An 11,573-nucleotide genomic window follows, 5' to 3' on the forward strand; every position below is an offset into this window, starting at 1 on the left:
ACGCTGAACGCAGAGGCAGCCAATTAGTAGACTATCTTGCAAAAATCTGTGCTGCCGAGAAGTGCAGGCTCAGGAATCACAAGTGGTCCTGATGCCGGGTTCCAACGCCTACGGGAAAATGCAGCCCACTGATTCACAACAATTCAGAGTTCAGTTCACAAGTTTATATTTAAATTGTGGCAATTGTACTGGAAGGTATTGAATCCATAATGATATAAAATTACAAAGTCACAGACTGAAAACAATTAGTCATCAAGTTATAGAACAGTTACGGCACAGAAGGAGGCCATTCGGCCGGCATTTCCATGCTGGCTCTCTGCATGAGCAAATCACCTAGTCCCACTCACCCACTTTTTCCCTGTAGCCCTGCAAATTTTTTCTCTTCAGATAATTGTCCCATTCTCTTTTGGATGCCTCAATTGAATCTGCCTCCACCACACTCTCAGGCAGTGTATTCCAGATCCTAACCACTCGCTGTGTAAAAAAGATTTTTCCTTATCTTGCCATTACTTCTTTTGCCAATCACCTTAAATTGGTGTCCTCTGGTTTCTCCCTATCTACGCTGTCCAGTTCCCTCATGATTTTAAACACTTCTATCAAATATTCTCTTAATCTTCCTTCTCCAAGGAAATAGCCCCAGCTTCCCCATTCTACCCACATAACTGAAGGTCCTGACCTCTGGAACTATTCTTGTGAATCTTCTCTCTACCTCTCTAATGTCTTCACATCCTTCCTAAAATGTGGTGCCCAGAATTGGACACAATATTCCAGTTGAGGCCGAACCAGTGTTTTATTCAGGTTTATCATAACTTCCTTATTTTGCACTCTATGCCCCTACTTATAAAGCCCAGGATCCCACATGTTTTACTAACCACTTTCTCAACCTGCTCTGCCACTTTCAATGATTTGTACACATATACCCCCAGGTCCCTCTGCTCCTGCATCACCTTTAAAATTGTACCTTTTAATTTCTATTGCCTCTCCTCATTCTTCCGACAAAAGTGAATCGCTTCACACTTCTCTGCATTAAATTTTATCTGCCACTTGTCTGCCCATTCCACCAGCCTGTCTATGTCCTCTTGAAGTTTATCACTATCCTCCTCTCAGTTCACTATACTTCTTAGTTTTGTGCCATCCACAAATTTTGAAATTGTGCCCTGTACACCCTAGTCTAGGTTACTTATATATATCAGGAAAGGCAGGGGTCCTGATACTGATTCCCGAGGAACCTCACAGTATACCTTCCTCTAGTCTGAAAAAACAAACGTTCACCACTAGTCTGTTTCCTGTCACTCAACCAATTTTGTATCCCTGCTGCTCCTGTCCCTTTTATTTCATGGGTTCTAACTATGTCAACAACCCTATTATGTGGCATTTTATCAAATGCCTTTTGGAAGTCCATGTACACCACATCAATGGCTTTACCCTCATCAACTCCTCTCCGTTACCTCATCAAAAAATTCAAGCAAGTTAGTTAAACATGATTTGCCCTTGACAAATCTGTGCTGGCTTTCCTTAATTAATCCACATTTGTCCAAGTGACTGTTAATTTTGTTCCAAATTGGCGTTTCAAAAAGCTTTCCCACTATCAAGGTTAAACTGACTGGCCTGTACATAGAAACATAGAAAATAGGAGCAGGAGTAGGCCATTCGGCCCTTCAAGCCTGCTCCACCATTCATTATGATCATGGCTGATCATCCAACTCAGTAACCTGTTCCCGCTTTCCCCCCATATCCTTTGATCCCTTTCGCCCCATGAGCTATATCTAACTCCTTCTTGAAAACATACAATGTTTTGGCCTCAGCTGCTTTCTGTGGTAATGAATTCCACAGGCTCACCACTCTCTGGGTGAAGTAATTTCTCCTCATCTCAGTCCTGAAAGGTTTACCCCATATTCTTAGACTATGACCCCTGGTTCTGGACTCCCCCACCATCGGGAACATCCTTCCTGCATCGACCCTGTCAAGTCCTGTTAGAATTTTATAGGTTTCTCTGAGATCCCCCCTCACTCTTCTGAACTCCAGTGAATATAATCCTAACCGACTCAATCTCTCCTCATACGGCAGTCCCGCCATCCCAGGAATCAGTCTGGTAAACCTTCGCTGCACTCCCTCTATAGTAAGAACATCCTTCCTCAGCTAAGGAGACCAAAACTGCAGACAATATTCCAGGTGTGGCCTCACCAAGGCCCTGTATAATTGCAGCAAGACATCCCTGCTCCTGTACTTGAATCCTCTCGTTATGAAGGCCAACATACCATTTTCCTTTTTTACTGCCTGTTGCACCTGCATGCTTACCTTCTGCGACTTGTGTACGAGAACACCTAGGTCTCGCTGCATATTCCCCTCTCTCAGTTTATAGCCGTTCAGGTAATAATCTGCCTTCCTGTTTTTGCTACCAAAGTGGATAACCTCACATTTATCCACATTCTACTGCAACTGCCATGCATTTGCCCTCTCACTCAACTTGTCCAAATCACCCTGAAGCCTCTCTGCATCCTCCTCACAACTCACTCTTACTCCCAGTTTTGTGTCATCTGCAAATTTGGAGATATTACATTTAGTTCCCTCATCTAAATCATTAATATATATTGTAACTAGCTGGGGTCCTAGCATTGATCCCTGCGGTACCCCACTAGTCACTGCCTGCTATTCGGAAAACGACCCGTTTATTCCTACTCTTTGTTTCCTGTCTGCCAACCAATTTTCTATCCATCGCAATCCACTACCCCCAATCCCATGCGCTTTAATTTTACATGCTAATCTCTTATGTGGGACTTTGTCGAAAGTCTGCTGAAAGTCCAAATAAACCACATCCACTGGCTCCCCCTCATCAACTCTACTAGTCACATCCTCGAAGAATTCTAGTAGAATTGTGAAGCATGATTTCCTTTTGTAAATCCATGCTAACTCTGCCCGATTCTACCACTGTTCTCCAAGTGCTCTGCTATAAAATCTTTGATAATGGACTCTAGAATTTTCCCCACTACCGACGTCAGGCTGACTGGTCTATAATTCCCTGTTTTCTCTCTACCTCCCTTTTTAAATAGTGGGGTTACATTAGCTACCCTCCCGGCCTTCAATCCCATCAATTTCCCAACACCATTTCTCTACTAACACTGAGTTCTTTCAGTTCCTCCCTCTCACTAACCCCTGTGTTCCCCAACATTTCTGGTATGATATTTGTGTCCTCCTTTGTGAAGACAGAAGCAAAGAATGCATTTAGTTGGTCAGCTATTTCTTTGTTCCCCATAATAGTTGCTGGGCTCATCCTTACACCCTTTTTGTAACAAGGGTGTAACATTATTTGAAGAAATCTAATGTGCAAGGCACTACCGGGGAACGTTAGATTAAACTTTAGAAGGATGGTTTCTCACGGAAATTGGTATATTATCACTGTACTTTCATATTTTAAGTTTAAAGAAATGTTGCGTGAACACTTTTTAAAAACACACAGTCACCTATCCAGCTGTTGCCAGAGAATTTCCTACAATGGCTTCTCTTTATGCCCCCTCATCATTACCTCAGATGACCCTCAAGGAGTTATTTATCTTTGGCCCCCTTGCTGGTACCCAGATGGTATGATGGTAGCCAACTCTATCTCTCCACCACCTGTCTCAACTTCCCCACTGTCTCTGAGTTGGCAGACTGCTTGTCTGATGAACAGACATGGATCAGCCAAAGTTTCCTCCAATTAAACATTGGGAAGACACTGCCTTTGGCCTCTGCCACAAACTCTGTTTCCTAGCCATGGATTCTGTCCACCTTCCTGACCATGGACTCAGGTTGAACCAAACTATTTGCAACCTCAGCTTTCTATTTGATCTAGAGCTCAGCTTCCAAGCCCATATCCTTTTCATCACAAAGACCGCCCATTTCCAGCTTCATAATATCGTTCGGCTTCGCCCTTGTCTCAGCCCATCTGCTGCTGAAAATCCATGTATTTGTTACCTCCACATTCTCAATGTCCTAATCCTATCTGCACCCTCCATAAACTTGAGATGATCAAATTTTGTGCATTACTTATCTTAACTCACACCAGGTTCCATTCATTCATTACTCCAGTGCTTACTGACCTACGTTGATTCCCAGTCCACCAATGCCTAAAATTTAAAATTCTCATCCTTGTGTTCAAATTTCTCCAATGCCTCACCTCTCCCTATCTCTCTAATCTGCAACCCTCTGAAAATTCTGCGTTCCTCCAACTCTGGCCTATAGTGCATCCTCCACTCTCTACACTAATTGTTGCTAACAACCCCCCCTTCCCCGTTCCATACCCTCAAATCAAGATGGTGCCCTAGCTATACTCTTACTGGCATGGACATCCACTCATTTATTCAATATTCTGATCCTGAGAATTACAACAGTGTCAGGGATACAAATTAGTTAGCTCATGGAAGTTCTCCAACAATATTGTTACTGTGGTGGATTTTCAAGCCCTTTATTTCGTGTATATATTAGCAAGTGTCCTATAGCATTACTCGTAATAAGTCAGAGGATGTACTTTTTTAAAGTTTATTATATTGTATATGGTCCCTTTGAGGCTACAAAATCTAATTGCTGTTAAATAAAGACTGTTCACACAGATGACATCAAAGAACAGGTTAATATACAAAAAGGACCACACACATCTTCTCAGCTTTTCTACTCAACAACAAATAATTGGTATTTCACTCACCCACAGCAGCTGTATAAACAAATCTTACATAAGTAATTGGTACGACTGAAAAGTAGTGATGAGTATCCATAACTTAAGGTTACTAGTACTACCCAAGCAATACCAAGGCATGACAGAAAAGCATACAAATATATTTCTAACACTGGAAGTATGTGTGAAAAACAGGAAGCACACAAATGATGCCAAACTTTTAACGTATTATAGATAGGTCTCCTGGGGCTGAGATGACTGGCCTCTAACAACCATAACCATCTTTCTTTGTGGCAGGTAGAATTCCAGCCATTGGAGAATTATATAGAATTTATAGCACAGAGTCAGGCCATTTGGCCCAACTGGTCTATACTAGTGGTTATGCTCCACATGAGCCTCCTCCACCCAATTTCCTATAAATCTATCAGCATACCCTTCTTTTACTTTCTCCCTCATGTATTTATCTAGCTTTCCTTAAATGGATCTATGTTACTTCATGTGTCGCACGTCCACATTCTAACCACTCTCTGGTTAAAGTTTTTCCTGAATTCTACATTGGATTTATTAGTGAATATTTTATATTTATGACCCCCTAGTTTTGGATTCTCTCACAAGTGGAAACATCTCTCCATGGCTACCCTATTGAACTTCTTTATAATTATAAAGACCCCTATTAGGTTACTCCTCAGCCTTCTCTTTTCCAAAGAAAATAGCCCCAGCCTGTTCAATCTTTCCTGATAGTTATAACCTCTTAGTTCTGGTATCATCCTTGTAAATAAAAGAGTATTCCTCATGATCCCCATTGGTATCAGTTTTAGTGGGACTCCTTTATGCCACATTCAGTGAAATGCTGCCTTGATGTCAAGGACAGTAACTCTTCATCATTAGGAAATGATTTATGTCCTGATGTAGAGGTAGTAACTCAGAATCGGGGAAGGGCTGGACAGCACAATCAAACTGTTGCAAAATGAATGGAGCTATATGAGGTTGATGCTGACTGTGCTTTACATGACCAAAGGCTGTCTCGATCAAACAGGGGAGGGGCAACACCCCTGATGAGGAGTATTCTGCTGTGATTGTTCATGACATAATTTCCTGGAAAATAGGAAGAAAACAACCTTGCATAAGATATGTAGGATATAGTCAACCAGGAGAGCTTGGGAGTTTGCATCAAGTAAAGCTGACCAATACTTTCTTGGCCAACTGTGAGGTAGTACTGAAACAGGAGTTGAATCACTGGTTCGTCAAAGAACTCCTAAATGATAGGATGGCAGGGAGCCAGTAGTGGCCAACAGTTAGTAACACATGCTTTTCAAAAGAAAAAGTATAAGTAACACATAGCATCCCACTCACTGGACAACAGGAATTAAAGCCTTTATTTTCTATAGCATTATACATTGGCTGAATGTTTTCAAGGATGTGGTAGTATACAAGAACACAAGAAGTAGGAGCAGGAGTAGGCCATTCAGCCCCTCAGTCCTGCCCTGCCATTCAGTAAGATCATGGCTGATCTGTCCCAGGCCTCAACTCCTCTTTCGGGCCTGCTCCACATAACCCTCGACTGCCCTAGATTTCAAAAATCTATCTACCTCCTCCTTAAATACATTTAGTGACCTAGCCTCCACAAGTCTCTGAGGTAGAAAATTCCAGATATTCACCACCCTCTGAGAGAAGAAATTCCTTCGCATCTCAGTTTTAAATGTGTGCCCCCTTACTCTGTAACTATATTCCCTAGTTCGAGATAAAAGTTGTAGCCACAGTATTTATATGGCTGGTCCAGTTCAGTTTCTGGTCATTGGTGACCCCCAGGGTGCTGATGGTAGGGGATTTAGCAATGGTAATGTAGTTGAATGTCAAGGGAGATGGTCATTGCCTGGCACTTCTGTGGCGTAGACATTACTTGCCACATATCAGCCCAAGCCTGAATGTGATCCAGGTCTTGCTGCATGCGGGCATGGATTACTTCCGTATCTGAGGAGTTGTGATGAATACTGTGCAATCATCAGTGAACATCTGCACTTTTGATCTTATGTTAGAGGGAAGGTCATTGATGAAGCAGCTGAAGATGGTTGGGCCTAGGACACTACCCTGAGGAACTCCTACAGCAATGTCCTGGGACTGAGATGATTGGCCTCTAACAACCACAACCATCTTCCTTTGCGCTAGGTATGACTCCAACCAGTGGAGAGTTTTCCCCTGATTCCCATTGACTTCAATTTTGCACGGGCTCCTTGATGTCATACTCTGTCAATTGCCATCTTGATGTCAAGGGCAGTCACTCTTACCTCACCTCTTGGGTTCAGCTCTTTTGTAGATGTTTGGACCAAGGCTGTAATGCAGTCAGGAGCTGACATTCACCTCTTCTGCTGGACTTCAGAAATTGTAATCACTCCCAACCTTACACATTTGTCACTTCCCATTCCATAAAAATTTAAGCTGTCCAATGAATTTGCTGAAGATTTTTTGTCTTCATTCTTCTCTTGTCTAATCACAACCTAGCCATCAACACTTCTATGGCTAAAACTAAAAGGCAACAGCGTTACCAGACCTCACTGAGTAGTTTCACCAGCTAGTCCTCAAACTAGACTTTGAAAGAATCTTCTGCTGCAGTTTTTCTTTTTATTTCACAATTCAAAGAAGTCACTAGGTATGCCTACAAATTTCAAATTGGCCAATCACGGACTACACCAGCCTTGGATGTCAGGGGGTTGAGAGGAGTGATAGTATCTCCTGAACAAAGTGATACCAGAGTTCTGCTGATAATAATGATGCTATGATTTCACATAAATAAATGGAAAACAAATGATGTCAAGCCGATATTTAAATTTTTTTTTACAGTAAATAAAGTACAACAGTTGGAAACTTTGTCTTTGGGAAGTCTTTTTTTTTTTTACAATTTTCTCTCCACCTGGCATCCATAGGGATTGTTGTATAGCAATCAGAAGCAGGAATTCTGGCTAATTTTTCCTCTTCCCTAACCTAGCCAATGTTCGTGACCCAACTGTTGCTACGACTAGGAATGTAACCAACTCAGCACACAGCAAGAATCAAACCTGAGACTTCAGAATAAATCATTCTTTTTATTCATTCATGGGATGTGGACGTCACTGGGAAGATCAACATTTACTGCCCAATATTAATTATCCTTGAGAAGGTGATAGTGAACCTCCTTCTTGAACCACTGCAGTCCATGTGGTGTGAGAATACCCATAGTGCTGTTAGTTCCAAGAATTTGCCCAGCAATGAAGGAAAGGCAATATGTTTCCAAGTCAGGATGGTGTGTGACTTGGAGGGGACCTTCTACGTGGTGGTGTTCCCATGTGTGCTGTCCTGACCTTCTAGGCAGTACAGGTCATGGTTTTGGAAGATTGAGATGGCTTGTCAGATCTCAAGGAGTCCTGTGAATGCTGATGAACAAGATATAAGATTATTAGAATTAGAATTAGAATTAGAATTAGAACATTACAGCGCAGTACAGGCCCTTCGGCCCTCGATGTTGCGCCGACCATCTGACCTACACTATTCCATTTTCATCCATATGTCTATCCAATGACCACTTAAATGCCCTTAAAGTTGGCGAGTCTACTACTGTTGCAGGCAGGGCGTTCCACGCCCCTACTACTCTCTGCGTAAAGAAACTACCTCTGACATCTGTCCTATATCTTTCACCCCTCAACTTAAAGCTATGTCCCTTCGTGTTTGCCATCATCATCCGAGGAAAAAGACTCTCACGATCCACCCTATCTAACCCTCTGATTATCTTGTATGTCTCTATTAAGTCACCTCTCCTCCTCCTTCTCTCTAACGAAAACAACCCCAAGTCCCTCAGCCTTTCCTCGTAAGACCTTCCCTCCATACCAGGCAACATCCTAGTAAATCTCCTCTGCACCCTTTCCAAAGCTTCCACATCCTTCCTATAATGCGGTGACCAGAACTGCACGCAATACTCAAGGTGCGGCCTCACCAGAGTTTTGTACAGCTGCATCATGACCTCGTGGCTCCGAAACTCGATCCCCCTACTAATAAAAGCTAACACACCATATGCCTTCTTAACAGCCCTATTAACCTGGGTAGCAACTTTCAGGGATTTATGTACCTGGACACCAAGATCTCTCTGCTCATCTACACTACCAAGAATCTTCCCATTAGCCCAGTACTCTGCATTGCTGTTACTCCTTCCAAAGTGAATCACCTCACACTTCTCCGCATTAAACTCCATTTGCCATCTCTCAGCCCAGCTCTGCAGCCTATCTATGTCCCTCTGTACCCTACAACACCCTTCGACACTATCCACAACTCCACCGACCTTCGTGTCATCCGCAAGTTTACTAACCCACCCTTCTACACCCTCATCCAGGTCATTTATAAAAATGACAAACAGCAGTGGCCCCAAAACAGAACCTTGCGGTACACCACTAGTAACTAAACTCCAGGATGAACATTTGCCATCAACCACCACCCTCTGTCTTCTTTCAGCTAGCCAATTTCTGATCCAAAGCTCTAAATCACCTTCAACCCCATACTTCCGTATTTTCTGCAATAGCCTACCGTGGGGAACCTTATCAAACGCCTTACTGAAATCCATATACACCACATCCACGGCTTTACCCTCATCCACCTGTTTGGTCACCTTCTCGAAAAACTTGTTTTTCTATAATTCTGGTCAATTAATTGTTGATCTGTTGAAAGGATGTTTTGTCTACACATGGAATTCAGTCATATGAAAATTGCAGACACAGGAAACATTATTGATTCCATAAAGAAAAAAATCAGTGAGCCAATCAAAATATAGATTGATGCCATCTGAGGGCTCAGTACTAAAGAGCACTCAGTTGTATTGACTTGGCATTGCTCAATCATATTTAATGGGAGGCTCCTGACAGCTGAACACCGATTAGAAATGAACATTGGAAACATGCTTCTCAAAAAACTCACTCCAAACATGAACTAAACTAATCAGTAATATACCTTTACATCATTGATCCCAAATTGTACAAACAACAGTAAATGAATCATTTGCTTTTTAAAAAGGGACACCAGTAACCCAAGATGCTTAGTAATCAGTAATTTATCATATGGTTGATAGTTTCAAACTAAACATGCAGGACAGGGGGTGGTGGTAGGGGAGAATTCAACTTGTGCCCCAAATGGGTACCAAACAGGCATTTTGATGCAACTTGCATTTCTTGTCTGAAAAATTCTGGCCAACACCCACATTGAGCCAAGCCACAGGTATGCCCTGGGAACAGGTGGGAGGTGAAGCCGAGGGGGTAGTGGGTGGTAGGGGGAAGGTGAGCTTGGCCCGACGGTAGCCTGTGGTATTTTTGGAGGAGCACTCCTGCTCCATCTAGCTTCATGAAAATATAATTTTCACAAACATTTGTGGCTGTTTCTTGAGAGACCTCCTGTGGTCCCTTTAAGGAGCACTGTTTAGGTCTGGTACAACCAGGGGAGTTTGTGTGATTTGGACCTGAATTTTGCATTGGGGTCCTACAGCCAACTTAGGACCCTGATTTTCACAGAGAAGCAGCCTTCTACCAGTTTTAGGCAAGGCCCAATTACAGGCCCACCTGAATATGGCATCAACCAGGCCTTTAAAGCCAGCAGGGACGCTGAGGTGCAATCCACGCACCCACCCAACCCCTCCGAGTTTCCTGTTCATTCTGGTCACATAAAGAAACATCGGGCTTTCCCTTCCCCTCCCGATGACTTCAGGCTTTAGCTGTTTGAAATACCGCTTCCTGCTTACCAACCTCCTTACCGTTCCTGCCGCGTTTGGTGGGAGTCAGCATTCCAACATTTTAATGAAACCCAGCAGTTAAAATGGCCCTGGCTTCAGGCCCACTCAGCCATGCAAGCCTGTTGCACTTTTGCCCCTAATTAAAATCAGGGCTTCCATGTCAACTGTAATCGATATTTTCATGGATTTCATTAGTTAATATTAAATCTTCAACAACAACAACAACAACTTGCATTTATATAGCAGCTTTAACATAGTAAAATGTCGCAAGGTACTTCACAGGAGCGTTATCAGACAATATTGACACCGAGCCACATAAAGAGATATTAGGTCAGGTGCAAAAAGGTAGGTTTTAAGGAGCATGTTAAAAAAGGAGTAGAGAGAGGTGGAGAGGTTTCAGGAGGATTTCCAGAGTTTACAGTCCAGGCAGCTGAAGACATGACTGCCAAAGGTGGAGCACTAAAGACTAGGGATGTGCAAGAATCAGAGAAGTACAGAAATCTCAGAGGGTGTAGGGCTGGAGAAGGTTACAGAGATATGGAGGAGCAATGGAATAGATGAGCCTGGAGATGAGAAAAGCATGAATGAGGGTTTCAGCAGCAGTTGGGCAGGGGCAGAAGTGGAGATGGGCCATATTTTGGGCTTATGTTAAATACACCCTACAGTTTGAATGTCCATTCAAAAATATGGTGCCCAAAACTGCCCATAGTACTCTAACTATGGCTGAATTATTGCCCTGTACAAATTTATCATTACCTTTTAACTATTGTTTACTATTTATAAATTCAAAATGCACAGGCCTTCTTCCTAACTTCATCTACTTGCACTTACACTTCTAGATTTCTGTTTTTCCACACCTTTCAGTATCTTTGCACTGAATTTATATTTCCATTCCTTACTCTTCCTGCCAAAATCTATTACTTCACACTTCTCATTAAATTACATCTCCCCAATCTACAAATCTGTTTGTGTCCTCCTTGCTGATTGCCAAACGTCTTAATGTTTGGTGTCAACAAATTTCAATGAGAGCCTCAAGCTCAAGTCCAAATCTTAAGACACTGAAGACTAAGCTGGACTCTGCTGCCAGAGGTAAAAGGTCAAGGCGCTACTGATTAAATGATTACTTTTCATCTGTGTTCACTATGGAGAAGGATGATGTAGAGATCAGGGAGGGAGATTGTGATA

Source organism: Heterodontus francisci, chromosome 12, assembly GCF_036365525.1.
Source record: "Heterodontus francisci isolate sHetFra1 chromosome 12, sHetFra1.hap1, whole genome shotgun sequence".
In the NCBI taxonomy this organism is placed as follows: domain Eukaryota; kingdom Metazoa; phylum Chordata; class Chondrichthyes; order Heterodontiformes; family Heterodontidae; genus Heterodontus; species Heterodontus francisci.